The sequence below is a fragment of the Mus musculus genome, chromosome 11 (genome assembly GCF_000001635.26).
Source record: "Mus musculus strain C57BL/6J chromosome 11, GRCm38.p6 C57BL/6J".
Lineage (NCBI taxonomy): Eukaryota > Metazoa > Chordata > Mammalia > Rodentia > Muridae > Mus > Mus musculus.
Window position 1 is genome coordinate 98,853,322 of NC_000077.6, and position 16,491 is coordinate 98,869,812.

Genomic DNA, 16,491 nt, shown 5'->3' on the forward strand with positions numbered 1-16,491 from the left:
GCGCAGGCCTAGCACAAAGTCCAAGTTACAGGGCTCGATGGGGCAGGCCTGCTCCCCTAACCCTGGTCTGTCTGCTGCAGGCAGCTCAAGCTACTCATGCAGCCCAGCAGCTACCAGTCCTCCCAAGTTGGAGGCATACTGAGCCTGTATTAACTCTCATGGTAGCCTGCACTCCAGAAGACATCATACACTTAAATAGCCTCCTGTGAGTTCTTAACTTGTCTGAGCCTCCCTTGACCTTGACATCAGAAAGTGGCCCTCTCTCATTCACCCAGCTTTAGTTTCCTGTTTTGATGGTGTTTCTGCCCAGCTTTTCAAGACAAATATCTAGAATGTAGGGGTCCATGAGATGGCTGACTAAATACTTGTCTGACAACCTGTGTTTGATATCTGGAACCTGTGTAAAAGAGGACAGAAAGGACACCACGCGTTGTCCTCTGGCCTCTGTACACCCGCTGTGGCTTGTATATGCAAAGACACACACCACATACACATGCACACACCACATATACCATACACACTATATACACACACACCACATACACCATACACATACATACCACACACACACCACACATACACACATACATACACACATCACATCCACCACACACACCACACACATACACATACCACATACACCGCACATATACCACACACACAGAGCCAAGCTTTGAGCCGACCATGGTGGCAGTGCACACCTGTAACACACACACAGCCAAGCACTGAGCCCGCTGTGGCAGTGCACGCCTGTAATCCCAGCTCCTCTCTATTGTGACTCCTGCTCGTCACTCATCTCTTTGCTTGATTATTTGCTTTTGAGCGCACAGGATCTCACTGTGCAGCTCTGGATGGCCCGGAGCTCGCTATGCAGGCTCACGGCAATCCACCTGCTTCCGCGCCCAAGTGCTGAGATTAAAATGCAGCACTAGCATGCCCAGCCTCACTCATTTTATTAGCTGGTCTCACTGGGTAAGGTGCCAGCACATCTGGATTGCTGCTTCCTTCTAGTGGCCCGTGACTGCTCTAACCCATGCCACCTGCAGGATGGCAACACTAACCGGCTGGTCCAGCAGCATCTTGTCTGCAGCCCATCCCTACTTGACTGCCAGTCAGGACCCCACACTGAAGCCCACACCTTCTTTCTTTTCTCCTTTATTTTTAAATTTATTTCATGTATGAGTGCTCATGGACATCTGCATGCCAGAACCCTTTTATAGATGGTTATGAGCCACCCTGTGGGTGCTGGGAATTGAACTCAGGACCTCTGGAAGTGCAGCCAGTGCTCTTAACCACTGAACCATCTCTCCAGCCCCCCACACATTTTTTTCTAAAACCTCTACTTCATTGCATATAGGTAGATGAAAAAGGCTGGAAGTGCCAGGCCCAGTGAGGATAAGGAACTTCTCCCCCCAAGTGACAAGGTCTCACTATAGCTCAGGCTGGCCTGTCCTTTTCAGTGCTAGTCCTTCACTTCCCCAAGTGCTGGGATTGCAGGTGTGCACCACTCTGCCTGGGTACAACTGCAACTTTTATATGCCTCTGATGGGAGTGTAAACCGGTACTACCACTTTGGGAAATGGGCAATATCTATTAAAGGTAGGTTGCAAAACTAGTACACAGCGCCTGGTCTAGCATTTCCATTCACAAGGGTACACCCAAGAGAAATTAGTCCAAGATGTATATAATAGTAATCATGGAAGATTTTTTTCCTGTTTTGCTTTGTGGTTTTCTTCTCTTTTTCCCACCCTGAGACAGAGAGTCTTACTATGTAGCTCTGTCTACCCTCATGTTTCTTTTTGTTTGTTTGTTTTTGTTTTTGTTGTTGTTTTTTCGAGACAGGGTTTCTCTGTGTAGCCTTGGCTGTCCTGGAACTCACTCTGTAGACCAGGCTGGCCTTGAACTGAACTCAGAAATCCGCCTGACTCTGCCTCCCTAGTGCTGGGATTAAAGGTGTGCGCCATCACGCCCGGCCAGGTTTCTCTCTCTTTTTTTTTTTTTTTTTTTTTAAGATTTATCTATCTATGTATATGAGCACTCTATTTGCATGTATGTGCTCATGACAGAAGAGGACATCAGACAGAAGAGGGCATCCAATTTCATTACAGATGGTTGTGAGTCACCGTGTGGTTGCTGGGAATTGAACTCAGGACCCCTAGATGAACAGCTAGTGTTCTTAACCACTGTGCCATTTCTTCAGCCCCATCCTTCATCTTTCAATCATCTAACCACCCCGGTTCTGGCATAACCACTTAGGTGATTGCCACAGTTTTATGGTGGGTGATGAATTAAGCAGCACCTGAGAGGCTGAGACAGGAGGATTGCTGCAAATTGAGGCTAGCCTCGGCTACACACTAAATTCCAGAGGGGTTGAGGGCATGGCTTGATGGTAGAATACTTGTACTTATTTGGTTCCTCGGTGCTGGGCGTGAAGAAGGAAAGGAAAAAGAACAGGAACAGAGGACAGGGCTGGAGAGGGGGCTCGGCAGGTGGGAGCACTGGCTGCTCTTCCGGAGCACTCTGCATTGATTTCCCTGCGACAGCTCACAACCAACCATCTGCAACTCAGTTCTGGGGAATCCAGTGCCCTCCTCTAGCCTCTGCAGATACCAGGTGTTACACAGATGTGCATGCGGACAAAATAGTCACATTCATAAAATAATAAAATAACCTGTTTAAAAGGCACATAGTGCTATTGCAGAGGACTGCAATTCTGTTCCTGGCACCTACTCTAAGTAGCTCACGACTGCTTGTAACTCCAGCTCCGGGAATCTGAGGGCCTCCCTGGACACCTGCACTTTTATCCACGCACCTGCTTGTGTGCGCACAGCTAGACATCCTAAGGAAAAGGACAGCAAGGAGCGCTGTGCCTCATTCCTGCTATCAGAGTACTGAGGAGATCGGGACAGGAGGGTTTGCTGCAACGGTGAGGACAGCCTGAGCCACAGAATGAGTGGTGTTCTCAGCTAGGCCAAAGCCTGAAATCCTATTGCAAAACAACTATGATAGAAAAGCAAGCAAGCAGGCTGGGTGTGCGGCTGAGGACCAGTGCAGTGGGTAGGATCGCTTGCTAGGCAAGCTTGAGGACCTCCGTTTGAATCCCCAGCATCCAGATCAGAGCTGTACATGGCTCCACACACCTACAGCGCCAGTGCTGGGGAGAGAGAGGAGCTCTCTGGCCAGCCAGCCTTTCTGAACTTCAGGTTTAGTGAGAGACCCTGTCTCAGGGGAATAAGGTAAAGAGCAATAGAGGACATGTGACAGTCTCCTCTGGTCCCTGTGCTCCTGTGCATGGATTAACACACCTGGACACACATCTGCACATACACAACAAAAGGAGCTGGCTATGATAACAGACCTGCACAGTCCTAGCTTTCTAGGGAACTGAGGCAGGAGGATTATTAACTCAGGTGAACCTGAGGGATGGAGCAAGAACTCATCTTAGAACAAAAGTAAACATACATACACACATATATCACACACACACATACTCACCATACACTACACACACACACCACACACATACACACCCACAACTCCCCACCCCCACAGTCACACACAACACATGAGCATACAAGTGCACACAAAAAAAGAAATGTCCTTCAATGAACAAAGAAGTTGTGATATATTCATAAAACAGAATAAGGAGATGACAATAAAAAGAAAAAAATGGCCTCTAGATGCATGGACGAATCTCAAACAACACCAAATAACAGAAAAGGGCACATAACACCACACTGTGTGATTCCAGTGTGTGAAGGGGTGACACAGCCCTTTAATCCTAATACTCAGGAGGCCCAGGCAGGAGGATCTCTGCCAAGTTCAAAGCCAACCTGCCCTACACAGAAAGCTCCAGGCTACCCAGGGCTGTGTAGTGAGACCCTAGCTCTAAATAAATTTATCCCTCTATCCCTCCTCTCTGTCATCCTGACCATTTGTTTTGTCCTTGTCACAATCATTGTTGGCTTAGAGATTTTGCCTTTTCCATTCCCTAAGCTAAACTGACCCCTTGGACAAAACCCACTCCCTACTCTGTTCCCCTAGTCTTTGTTTTGCTCAAGATACTCCTGGCTTGGGGCTGGCGAGATGGCTCAGTGGTTAAGAGCATTGACTGCTCTTCTGAAGGTCCTGAGTTCAAATCCCAGCAACCACATGGTGGCTCACAACCATCTGTAATGAGATCTGATGCCCTCTTCTGGGTTGTCTGAAGTCAGCTACAGTGTACTTACATATAATAATAATAAATCTTAAAAAAAAAGACACTCCTAGTTTATGACATCACATATGTTTCTTTGTATATTTGCTTCATGGTCACCTTGCACACCAGAATGGCTCAGCCCTGTGACTGCATCTTGCTCACTGGCCAGTATCTGTAATAGTAGCTGGTACTGAGCAGACACTCAATACATATTTGTTGAATGAATAAATTAAGTTGCTTGTAATAAGATCCAGAGGATCAGGATGCAATGCAAGATGATAAGTATAAGGCCTGTAGGAATTAAGCCGAGGAGAATCACTGTTGGTCTGGAACAGGGAGGAGAGAAAAGAAGAAAATGCTCCTTTGAGGAGTTGAGCCCAAAGCAGGGACAGGGTTGTCTTTTTTTTTTTTCTTGTTGTTGGTTTGTTTGCTTGTTTGGTTTTTGGAAATAGGGTCTTTTCCTGGGGTACAGGCTGCCCTCAAACTCTCAATCCTCCTGCCTCGGCCTCTGAGTCCTGGATTACCCGCCAGACTCAGCAGGGAGACAGTTCAACAGCCAGAATATGGGACTGAACAGCTAGAGATTCGCCACTGGGAGTCACTCAGGAATTGGACTTCGTTTAGTATGGAGGGCTGCCTCTGTCCCATGGGACCAGTCCAGGACAGCACGGGAGTGGGGCATAGCGTGGATGCTGAGCCAGCCATTCCTTCCCTGGTACTGAGGATGCTACCTTGCCCATGCTGGCAAGAGGAGGCGACCTAGTTGCTCCTGCTCCTCTCATACTCATTTCGACCACTTTCAGAACTGTCATTACTTACAAGGTGACATTCTAGGGTGTGTCCTCTGCCACTGCCTGGACACAGCTTTGTGGGTTTTGTTTTGTTTTTTTCTAGCCTGGCCTCTAACTCATTCTATCCCCTGCCTCATCGTCCTGAGTATAGAGATTGCAGGTTTGTTCATATTCTCCTGTTTAATCTTCCCAGCAAACCCAAAGCGCTGGATCTGTCTGCTACCCTCCCTGTGTGGAAAACTGCGATCCTGAGAGACCTGGAATTCTCTACGGAGCTGAGGATGACCTTGCACTTCTGATCCGCTTGCTCCCACTTTTCAAGTGTGGGCGTTACACACATAAACCATCATTTCTGGCCAGAGACTTAACAAACAAACAAACAAAAAAAAAAAAAACAGAGGCAACAAGAGGCCAAGTTGTTATTCTGGTTCTCAAATCCATCCTTTCTGACTCTGGATCCCAGCTCTAAGGAGTCTTTTTTTTAAAAATTAATTTATTATTATTACTATTTTTATATATAAGTACACTGTAGCTGACTTCAGACGCACCAGAAGAGGGCGTCAGATCTCATTATGGATGGTTGTGAGCCATGTGGTGTCAGATCTCATTATGGGTGGTTGTGAGCCACGTGGTTGCTGGGAATTGAACTCAGGACTTTCTGAAGAGCATTCAGTGCTCTTACCCACTGAGCCATCTCTGCTGCCCCTCCAAGGAGTCTTAGTCACTGAGAAACATGCACCTTTTAAGCTGCAGGCCTCCTTTTTGGTGGCTGGTGTGACTGCGTTTCTTCCTTTGCCCTGCCCGTGTTGGATGGGTGAGCCAAAGATCCACATGGCAGCAATGGGCTGGGAATTAGGAAGCAAACTGAACAGATGCATCCGATCTCCCGGGCTGGTGAAGAAACTATCCCTACTTCTGTTGGGCGGATGGCTAGGAGAGAGCAAGGAATTTAGGCAGTGGCATTTTCAACCACCAGGTGGCAGTACAGAGACCAATTTCACAGGGTTCCTAGACATGGGAATAATAGGGCACAGAACATTTCTGCCTTAATGCGTGATGGCGCATGCCTTTAATCCCAGCACTTGGGAGGCAGAGGCAGGTGAATTTCTGAGTTCGGGGCCAGCCTGGTCTACAGAGTGAGTTCCAGGACAGCCAGGGCTACACAGAGAAACCCTGTCTCGAAAAACCAAAGGAAAAAAAAAAAAGACAAGGTCTCTCTGAGTAGCACTGGCTGGCCTGGAACCCCCCATGTAGACCAGACTGGGGACAAAGTCACAGAGCCCTGCCTGCTACTGCCTCTGTGCCAGGATTAAAGGTGTGGTCACCATACCTATCCTCAACCTTAATTTTTGAGACAGAGTCTCTCGCTGAGCCTGAAACTTGATGATTTAGGTAGACTAGCTGGTTACCCTCGGGTCCACTTGTCTTTGTCTCCTCCAGCTTTGGGGTTAGGAGCACAACACAGTTTCACTACATAGCCCATGCTGGCTGAAAGTTCACGAAGTAGCCCTGCTTGCCTTAAGCTCATAGTCATCCTCCTGCTTCAGCTCATCAAACGCCAAGTTTATGAGCATGAACCACGCACCCAGAAAATGTCTTACTGTCTTACTTCTATTTTATTTTTGTTTTGTTTTGTTTTGTTTCTCAAGACAGGGTTTCTCTGTGTAGCCCTGGCTGTCCTGGAACTCACTTTGTAGACCAGGCTGGCCTTGAACTCAGAAATCCACCTGCCTCTGCCTCCTAAGTGCTGGGATTAAAGGCGTGCGCCACCACTGCCCGACTGTTTATATTTTTTAAAAAGATTTATTTATTGTTTGTGAGTACACTGTTGCTGTCTTCAGACACACCAGAAGAGGGCATCAAATCCCATTACAGATGGTTGTGAGCCACCATGTGGTTGCTGGGAATTGAACTCAGGACCTCTGGAAGAGCAGTCAGTGCTCTTAACCGCTGAGCCATCTCTCCAGCCCTCTCTATTTGTATTTTTAAAAACACAATTATAGTTGGGCATGGTGGTGGATGCTTTTAATTCCAGCAGTCCAGAGGCAGAGACTGACAGATCTCTATTACTTTGAGGCCAGTCTGGTCTACATAGCAAGTTCCAGAGCAGCCAGAGCTACATAGTGAGACCCTGTTTCCAAATAAATAAGTACACACATAAATAATAAAACCAGCAATCATGAGGCTGGAGAGATGGCTTAGCAGTTATGAACGCTTATTTCTATTATAGAAGATACCAGTTCAATTCCTAGCACCAACATGGTGGCTTACAGCCATCTGCAGCTCTGATTCTAGGAGATCAAATACCTTCCTCTGACCTCCAAGGGTACCAGGCCCACATGAGGTACACATAGTTATGTGCAGGCAAAACACTCATACACATATTAACAACTCATTTACAAAAAGAAGAAAAAGAGGAGGAGGGGGAGGAAGAGGAGGAGAAAGAGGAGGAAGAGGAAAAAGAGGAGGAAGAGGAGGAAGAGGAAGAGGAGGAGGAAGAGGACGAGGAGGAGGAGGAGGAGGAGGAGGACAGTACAGAGCCACCAAGCATTGAAAGCACAAAATCTGAAGATCCTAGCCCATTCCTATAGACTTCATGTAGAAAATGGGAGATAGAGTCTTGGTTTCTTTCTTCATAAAGCTTGTTATTGATATTTCCCTAAGTGAGATGCCCCTGTATTCACCCTAGTGGCTGCTCTTTGACACAGGTTGAACAAGAGAGCAGGGGGTTACTTTAGCTATACTGGGCAGAGAATACCCTCAGGAGAGGGGACACTGAAGCAAGGGCTTGGACAACAAGCATGAGACAAAGATAACCATTTCAAGGGCTTTGAGAGGGAACTTGAGGGTATGAAGGGGGGACTTCATGGTATGAAGGGGGGACTTCATGGTATGAAGAGGTGACTTCACGACATGAAGGGATTGAAAGTGGGTCCACTGCAGGGAAGGATTGAGGGAGCCAGTGGGGTCAAGGACACCACAAGAAAACCTACAGAGCCACTTCATGTGGGCCCACAGGGGGCTCACAGAAACTGAACCATCAACCAAAGAGCATGCATGGGCTGGACCTAGGCCCCCTACACATGTATAGCAGTTGTGTAGCTTGGTCTTCCATGGGCTCCCTAACAATTGGCAGGTGACTGTCTCTGATTCTGTTGCCTGACTTTGGGTCCCTTTCCCCTAGCTAGCCGTCCTTGTCTGGCCTCAGTGGGAGAGGATGCGCTTAGTCCTGCTGGGAGTTGATGTGCCAAGGAGGGTTGGTAGTCATAGGGTACCAAGTTCTTTGAGGAGAAGGAAAGGGGGAGGGGAGGGTCATGTGAGGGTGGGCCTGGGAGGAGAGGAAGGAGGGGGGCTGTGATCAGGATGTAACGTGAATAAATAAATAAATGGAAAAAAAAATATAACTAAAAAGAAATTTAAAAAGGAGGGAGGAAGGAAGAAAGTGGGTCTACATATCGTTGAGCAACCGAAGACGGGGCAGGTAAGGAGATGAAGGAAAGAGTTCAGAAGCTCTAGTTAGTAAACAGTGCAGATTCACTGCATTTCTCGTCCAGCCGCCCCATTATCAGATATTCATGACGTAGCTATCTGAGCATCTTTACCTTTGCATCCACTGATCATGCCTGGTATGTGTTCCCCGCCTTCACTGATTAGTAACAAAATCCTATTCATCTTTTTTCTTTCCTCCTCTTTCTCCTCCTTCTTTTTCTTCTTCCTCTTTCTTCTTCCTCCTCCTCTTTTTTCTTCTTCCTCCCCCTCTTTCTTCTTCTTCCTCCTCCTCTTCTTCTTCTTCTTTTTAAAAGATTTATTTTATATATGAGTGTACATTGTCACTGTCTTCAGACACACCAGAAGTGGGCATCAGATCCCATTACAGATGGTTGTGAGCCACCATGTGGTTGCTGGGGATTGAACTCAGGACCTCTGGAAGAGCAATCCGTGTTCTTAACCACTGAGCCATCTCTCCAGCCCCCTTCTTCTTCTTGTTTTGTTTGTTTTGGTGTTCTGAGGCAGAATTTCTCTGTGCAGTCCTGGCTGTCCTGGAACTTGCTCTGTAGACCAGGGTGGCCCCCAGCTAAGAGATCTGCCTGCCTCTGCCTCCTCTGAGCTACAGAGCCCAGCAAAATTCTACTCATCTTGCAGGGGCTAGTTCAAACCATTTACAAATCTCTTCTCATTCTTCAGCAGGAATTCATCACTCCTGTGACATCCCGGCACATGTCACAACTCTAATCGCACACTGACTTGGACGTCAGCTGTCTGTTTACATGCCAGCCCGCATGAGCACCATACACCAGCATGGTGAGCTCCCGGAGGGCAGAAGCTGTCTGCTTGAGTCACATCTGGAACCATCCCCAGGTACAGAGCTCAATGAATGGCCCAAAGCAAATGTTCAATGTGACATTTAGCACTAGTGGGTGGGGCAGAACAGAGGGAAAACAAAAATAATAACAGGCTATGGCTTATCACATGCTTTCCCATTCATTCATTACCTGATGAGCCTTCAAGCACTGTGAGAAAGGACAAACACTATGAGGTAGCTGAGACCCACGAACACACAGTTAGTGAGTGGGGATTAAGTGCTAGCTGATATTGGCCTTTTACTTGAGGTTCAGCCCTGGTCACTGGGTTGACTGGATGGAGAAGCAGTGAGACATAGGGTAGCAATGGGGTTGCTTGGTGTGGTGGCGAGCTTTGTGTATGAAGATGAGATCCTTAGTCATCGGCAACAGAGTTAAGCAATGGAAACCAGCAAGCGACAAGGACTCCCCTCTCTCATCCAAGCACCTATAGAGGAGTTCACAACACCATGCCTCAGCCTACCGAGCTGGGGATCACTAGTTAAGTGGTTACAACGACCTAACCAATGACCTGCTAGAAGAAGCTCGCCTCTCTGTTGCTATGACAACCAGAGCTTGTCTGTTGGGCCTCTTCAAGGGTACTCTAGACCATATTAGGGCTTATGGTGTGTGTGTGTGCGCGCAAAAAAATAAACACGAAAGAAAACATACTTGAGATACATCAGTTAGCTCACTGGTTCTCTACCTGCGCAATTTTAAAGGTCGAGACGCTCAGGCCGCATCCAACCAATTAAATAAGCATCTCATGGACCGAATCCTGGCATCACTCGTTACTGAAAGCCTCGCAGGCGGCCCCAGTTGCAGTCCCAAGATGCAAACGGGACTTCCAACTGCGGACTCGCGACCTTCTCAAGATGGTGGCGCTCCGCCCCCACGTGCGCCGGTAGAGGGCAGGCTTCCCTGAGCGCATGCGTCCCGCGGCCCTCGGCCCTCGGCTCCCTCCTCCTTTTCCCCCGCCTCCATTTTGTTCGCGGACGCTGGGGACGGTGGGAGCGGATCCATTTCCGGGTTGGTAAAAGGGGCGGCGGCGAGAGAGAGAGAGAGAGAGAGAGAGAGAGAGAGAGAGAGAGAGAGAGAGAGAGAGAGAGAGAGAGAGCGAGAGAGAGCGAGAGAGCTTGCCGCGGGGCGAACGAGCAGGACTAAACCAGGACTGAGGTGACGGAGGATTCGCTCCCGGAGCAGCCCCCCGCCGAGTGGGAAAGACGCCGGGGCGGCTGAGCCCGCCGCTGAGGTGACCTGCGGACCTGAGTGGGAGGGAGAGCCGGGAAGGGGGGACTGTGGTGGGGGGGGGGAGGGACACCGGAGGAGGGGCCTGATGCGGAGAGGGGGTCCTGGGGGCGGGGCCTGGAGACCCTGGAGAGGGGGCGTGGGCCATCCGAGTGGAGGGCGGCGGGGACCGACTGAGCAAATGGGCAGGAGGGAGGTTTTTTGAGAGACAGGAAATTAGAGATCCTGAAGGGTTGGGTGAGGTGAGTAAGACTGGCAACTCTGGGTGAGGTAGGAGGGGAGCCGTGCGCGGAGGGGGAGATGGGGAAGGGAGGACCTGTTGGGGAAAGGTAATTATTGGCAGGATGCTCTCGAGTTTAGGAGGATCGGTGTGACGTTTCGGGATTGATCGGGGTGAGGAGGAGGATTGAGAGCGAACGTGTTTACACTGGGGGAGATGTTGAGAGTGTGGGATGAGAGGGAGTCGGAGTGATGTTCTGAGATGCTCTTGGAAGCACCTGCAGTTGAAGGATCCCTGTTGGAGCGGCGTGAAATTGAGGGAAGATGAAAATCTGAAGGCGCTCGCTAGACGTAGGCTGTGTGTGCGGTCGAGTTACTGATTAGGAAGGCATATTCTGGAAGGATAATATTGAAACGAGGAGCTGGAGGAAGCTGGTGTGCACTGGAATCTACCTCTGTCCCCGCTTCTGCTGGCCTTTAAATCCTGATCCACCTGCTACATCTGATCCCTGAAATTCTTCTTTCTTTTTCTCTTTCTCTTTCTTTTCTTTTCTTTCTTTCTTTCTTTTTTTTTTTTGAGACACTTTGTCTGTGTAACCCTCACTGTCCTGGAACTCAGAGTCTGTAGACCAGATTGGCCCGGAACTCACAGTGATCCGCTGGCCTCTACCTCAGAGGGAGGCGTGGGCCACTATGACTGCCCAGCCCCGTAAACTATATTTGTTTGTTTGTTGTTTTGTTTCTTTCAAGACAGGGTTTCTCTCTGAAACAGCCCTGGCTGTTCTAGTGCTCACTATGTAGACTAGGCTGGTCTTGAACTCGCAGAGATCTACTTGCCTCTGCCTCCTGAGTGCTGGGATTAAAGGTGTGTGCCACTACCACCCAGCTATCTTAATATATTTTTTAAAAGATTTATTTATTTTATTGTATGAATACATTGTTGATGTCTTCGGACACACCAGAAGAGGGCATCAGACTTCATTACAGTTGGTTGTGAGCCACCATGTGGTTGCTGGGAATTGAACTCAGGACCTTCAGAAGAGCTGACAGTGCTCTTAACTGCTGATCCTAGTATCTTAATTAAAAAAAAAAAAAAAAAAAAAAGGAGTGGGGCTTGGTGGTGCATGCCTTTAATCCCAGTACTCGGGAGGCAGAGGCAGGCGGAGTTCTGAGTTCGAGGCAACATGGTCTACAGAGTGAGTTCCAGGTCAGCCAGGGCTACACAGAGAAACCCTGTCTCGAAAAACCAAAAAAAAAAAAAAAGATTGGGGGCTGGAGAGATGGCTCAGTGGTTAAGAGCACTGACTGCTCTTCCAACAGTCCTGAGTTCAATTCCCAGCAACCCCATGTTGGCTCACAACCATCTGTAATGAAGTCTGATGCCCTCTTCTGGTGTGTCTGAAGACAGCTACAATGTACTCATATAAATAATAAATAAATAAAACTTAAAAAAAAGAATTTATTTTTAATGTTTTTGAACATCCTGTCGCCGACACACCAGAAGAGGGCATCAATTCAATTAAAGATGGTTGTGAGCCACCACGTAGTTGCTGGGAATTGAACTCTTGATCTCTGGAAGGGCAGTCAGTGCTCTTAACCACTGAGCCATCTCTCCAGCTCTCCTGTATTTTTTTTTTTTTTTTTTTTTTTTTTTTTTTTTTTGGTTTTTCGAGACAGGGTTTCTCTGTATAGCCCTGACTGTCCTGGAACTCACTCTGTAGACCAGGCTGGCCTCGAACTGAGAAATCCGCCTGCCTCTGCCTCCCGAGTGCTGGGATTAAAGGCGTGCGCCACCACGCCCGGCTCCCCTGTATTTTTAATAGTCAAAATTTTTATGTTACTGTGTTATCACCAAGAGGAAGTAGTGGCCTATAGAGTCTGAAATGAATGAATTCAGTACACTGCCTTACTTTCTAACTACCCAAGCATCGTAGAGAGTTGAGCCATCTGCCTTGGCGTGTGACCTTGCTGTCACTGGTTGGGACCATTCTGTAGACAGGATTGGATGCTTTCTTGTCACTCCTTTGAAATTCTGTTCTAGCTTTTTCTTTGGCTATAATACTCAGAACACTCGGCTGGTAAGTGAACATTGTTTAACCTAGAAGTGTTTCCAAAGTCTTGGCATTTCTGAGGCCTGACGTGGATTTGCCAAAGATCGGGCAGTTTTAATTCTCTCTCACTCTTGATAGCAGAAACGGTGTTTGCACTAGTTGGTGCTAATTACTTAGTGGACACAAAGGTGAGATTCAGGGGAGGGGAAGGGTACCAGGAAGAGAATAGTTGGTTTTTCCCCCCTGAAACAGAGTTTCTCTGTAGCCCTGGCTGTCTTGGAACTCACTCTGTAGATCAGGCTGGCCTTGAATTTATAAAAACCCACCTGCCTCTGCCTCCTAAGTGCTGGAATCAAAGGCATGTGTCTCTACTGCCCGGCCAGAATAGCTTTTAAGTTTTACTTTGGACTATCATCACATGTTCTTGCTTGATCGTAGCCTCCCGATCTGCTCCCTGGCATACATACTTGAGTATGTTTTTCCTGTTGCCCTCAAGTAATTCTGAAGTCCATGGACGGCTGTTGAGGCTGTTCTAGCAAACTCTAGCTTTCATACCGACTCAGAGCGAGCTCCAGACAGCGAAGTGAATGTGTGAAACTCTAGCTTTCATACCGACTCAGAGTGAGCTCCAGACAGCGAAGTGAATGTGTGTATTTAGAGACAAAAACTTGTGTAATACTGTGCTACAGGATTTCTTTGTGTAGCCCTGGCTGTCCTGCAACTTGTTCTGTTGACTAGGTTGGTCTTGAACTCGGAGATCCTCCTGCCTCTGCCTCTAGAGTACTGGATTAAAGGCATGCACCACCACTGTCAGGCTTTTTGGTTTACTTTTTTTTTGTTTTTGTTTTTTTTTTCCCCCGAGACAGGTTTCTCTGTATAGCCCTGGCTGTCCTGGAACTCACTCTGTAGACCACGCTGGCCTCGAACTCAGAAATCCACCTGCCTCTGCCTCCTGAGTGCTGAGATTAAAGATGTGCGCCACCACGCCCGGCTTGGGTTATTTTAAGGAAGGTTTTGCTCTAACGTGTAGAGACAGAGCTCTTGTGATGGCCTGTTCCTTTAGGACAGTGACTTTGAAGCTTTCCTGTCCTGTCACAGTTTCCCACTGCTCTGCTTCAGCTAGTCCTAAGTGGAAAGTGGCAGGCCACCCCCTCCTCCTCTGGTGGGCATCCTGTCTGTGTCACAGCTTGACGCCGCCAAAATGAAAGGATCCTTGACTGCTTCTAATGGGGACAGTGACAGAAGCTGAGCTGGGTTTCTTGAGCCAGAGAATGGATCCTGTCAAAGCAAAGAATAGTCGCAGAGACACAAACTGGGACCTCGACGCTGTGACTAACGCTTTGGCAACATGCATCCCTCTGCCAAATAACTTCTTTTCTTTAGGCGTGTGATTGTTGATCTCTTTCTCAAAGTAAGCTCTTGTTAACTATTCTTCACACAGCTCCCAAGCAGAAGCTGGCGGGATTCCGGCCGATTGACCGTCAGCCTCTTGGAGTATGCACTGGATTAGAGTGGATGGCGAGGTCTGTGCTGAAATGGAGGCTGCTGGTAGAGTGCAAGGACTGCCCTGTAAGGACATAGAGGCAGAAGTCTTGCTGGATGCTTGGCAATCTTTTCTTCCAAATTCAAGTCTCTTTCTTATTCATCTGCTGATTGAATGCAGAATCTTTCATTACATTTGCCTGACTTTGCAAGACCAGGGTGTGAGGAAGACAGTGTTTCAAGCTAACCCATGTGCTTATTCCCGAACCTTGGGGCCAGAAGGACCTTACAGGCTGAACTTAGGAGCATTTCAGCAGGTCTGCGTCGCCCTGTGTCCTCAGTGTTTGGGGATAAAATTATCTAGAGCTTCTTCATACGTGCTAGGCAAGTGCTCCACCACTGTCCTGCACCTCCGGCCCCAGGAAGGCATTATCTTTGACACGATACTGACAAATGTTAAGTAGAAGCCAGGTGTCGCGGTGCGTGCCGATAGGTCCCAGCACTGGGGAGGCTGAGGACGCTGGCAGAGTCCAGGCCAGTCGGGGCTACAGAGTGAGATCCCATCTTGCACCATACAGGGGGTAATCTAAAGAATTTAAAGATGTTAGAGGAAAAACTGCTGATTGGCCTGTTAATATCTAAGTCAGTCTTAACTAAGTTAAAAGTGGTGGCTTCCCATGCAAGGAGATTCTGTGGAGGCAGAGCGCTGAGGCTTAGATTGCTGAGGTAGGAATTGGCCTACCTGGCTTTTTAGGCTATTTGATTGTGTTCTCCCTGGTAAATAGCCATTTGTTTTTCAGGAGATAAGTAATTGAAGATAACATCATCTGTACTGGATCTTGGGGTGGATTATGATGTTTTCTTGACTATGTGGCAAAAGCCCCAATAGCATTGGAGAGAACCCCAAAGGAATTCTCTTTTGTCTTTGAATCCAGACTTTTATTTCTCATCATTAGTGTATTTTTAAAAATAGTATATATTATTTTTGTATATATGCGTGGTGTGGGGGGGGGAGAGAGAGGGGACAGGAGTATGTGCTGTGGCACTCGTGTCTTGGTCAGAGGATCACTGCTGGAGTGGGTTCTCCCCTCCCTTTCGCCTTTATGTTCTGGGGACTGAAGTGAGGTTGCCAAGGTTTACCTGGCAAATGCCATTACCCATGGAGCCACGCCACCAGTCATAGACTAGTCTATCTTTAATACTAGGATTTGAAAACCTGGCATAGTGGCTAATGATGCATAGCTCAGTGGAAGAGCACTTGTCTACCCTAGCCAGAGGTAGGGTGAGTCCCCATCACCCCTCTCCCAAGGTGGGGAGAAAAAGCCAGTAGGTTTAGATATGAAGATTTTGACTCTGGTCTAGAGCTTTGGCTTTTTTTTGGAGATGGGGGGTGGTTTCAAGACAGGGTTTCTCTGTATAGCCCTGGCTGTCCTGGAACTCACTTTGTAGACCAGGCTGGCCTCGAACTGAGAAATCCGCCTGCCTCTGCCTCCCGAGGGCTGGGATTAAAGGCATGCGCCACCATGGCTTGCACTAGCTTTGACTTTTGATTGTGGCAACAGCATGAGTTATGCTTATATTCCAGATCTTTCTTTTCTGAAAAGTAGTAATAAGTGGTAGATTTCATCCCCTTACTTATGACTAAAACAGTGTGTACATGTGTGTCTGTGTGTTGTGTGTATGTGTGCATGCTCATGAGAGAGAGAGAGAGAGAGAGAGAGAGAAGGAGGAGGAGGAGGAGGAGGAGGAGGAGGAGGAGGAGGAGGAGGAAGAGGAGGAGGTGGTGGTGGTGGTGGTAGTATGGGTGTGGATGCCACTGCATGGGTGGAGGGGAGGATGAATGTATAGATTCAGTTTTCTCCTACATTTATGTTGGCTCCAAGGATCAACTCAGGTCATTTGCATTGTTGAGGGACAAGCACTGTTTAGCCACCTCACTGGCCCCCACTTGATGAATTTTGAGACAAGGTCTTAATCTGTAGCCCTTTATAGGTTCCAAGTTCCTAACACTGTCAGATGTGGCTCACAACTGCCTCTGACTCCAAATCCAGAGGATCCAGCAACACCCTGAATGCTGGGGACATCCACATGTGTGTCCTGCACTCACGTAGACACACATACCACTTTTTTAAAATGAGAAATAAAGATGAAATTGTTTTTTT

General features: G+C 48.0%; 1 protein-coding gene across 1 annotated transcript in view; it reads left to right on the forward strand.

Moving 5' to 3' along the window:
• The first annotated feature begins 10,276 nt into the window (after nucleotides 1-10,276).
• The window catches only part of Wipf2 (WAS/WASL interacting protein family, member 2), a 41,981-nt gene continuing 35,766 nt past the window's right edge, over nucleotides 10,277-16,491 (forward strand). The window contains exon 1 of the mRNA NM_197940.2: nucleotides 10,277-10,581. The gene's annotated coding sequence lies outside the window, so the exon portion shown is untranslated. The remainder of the gene's footprint in view (nucleotides 10,582-16,491) is intronic.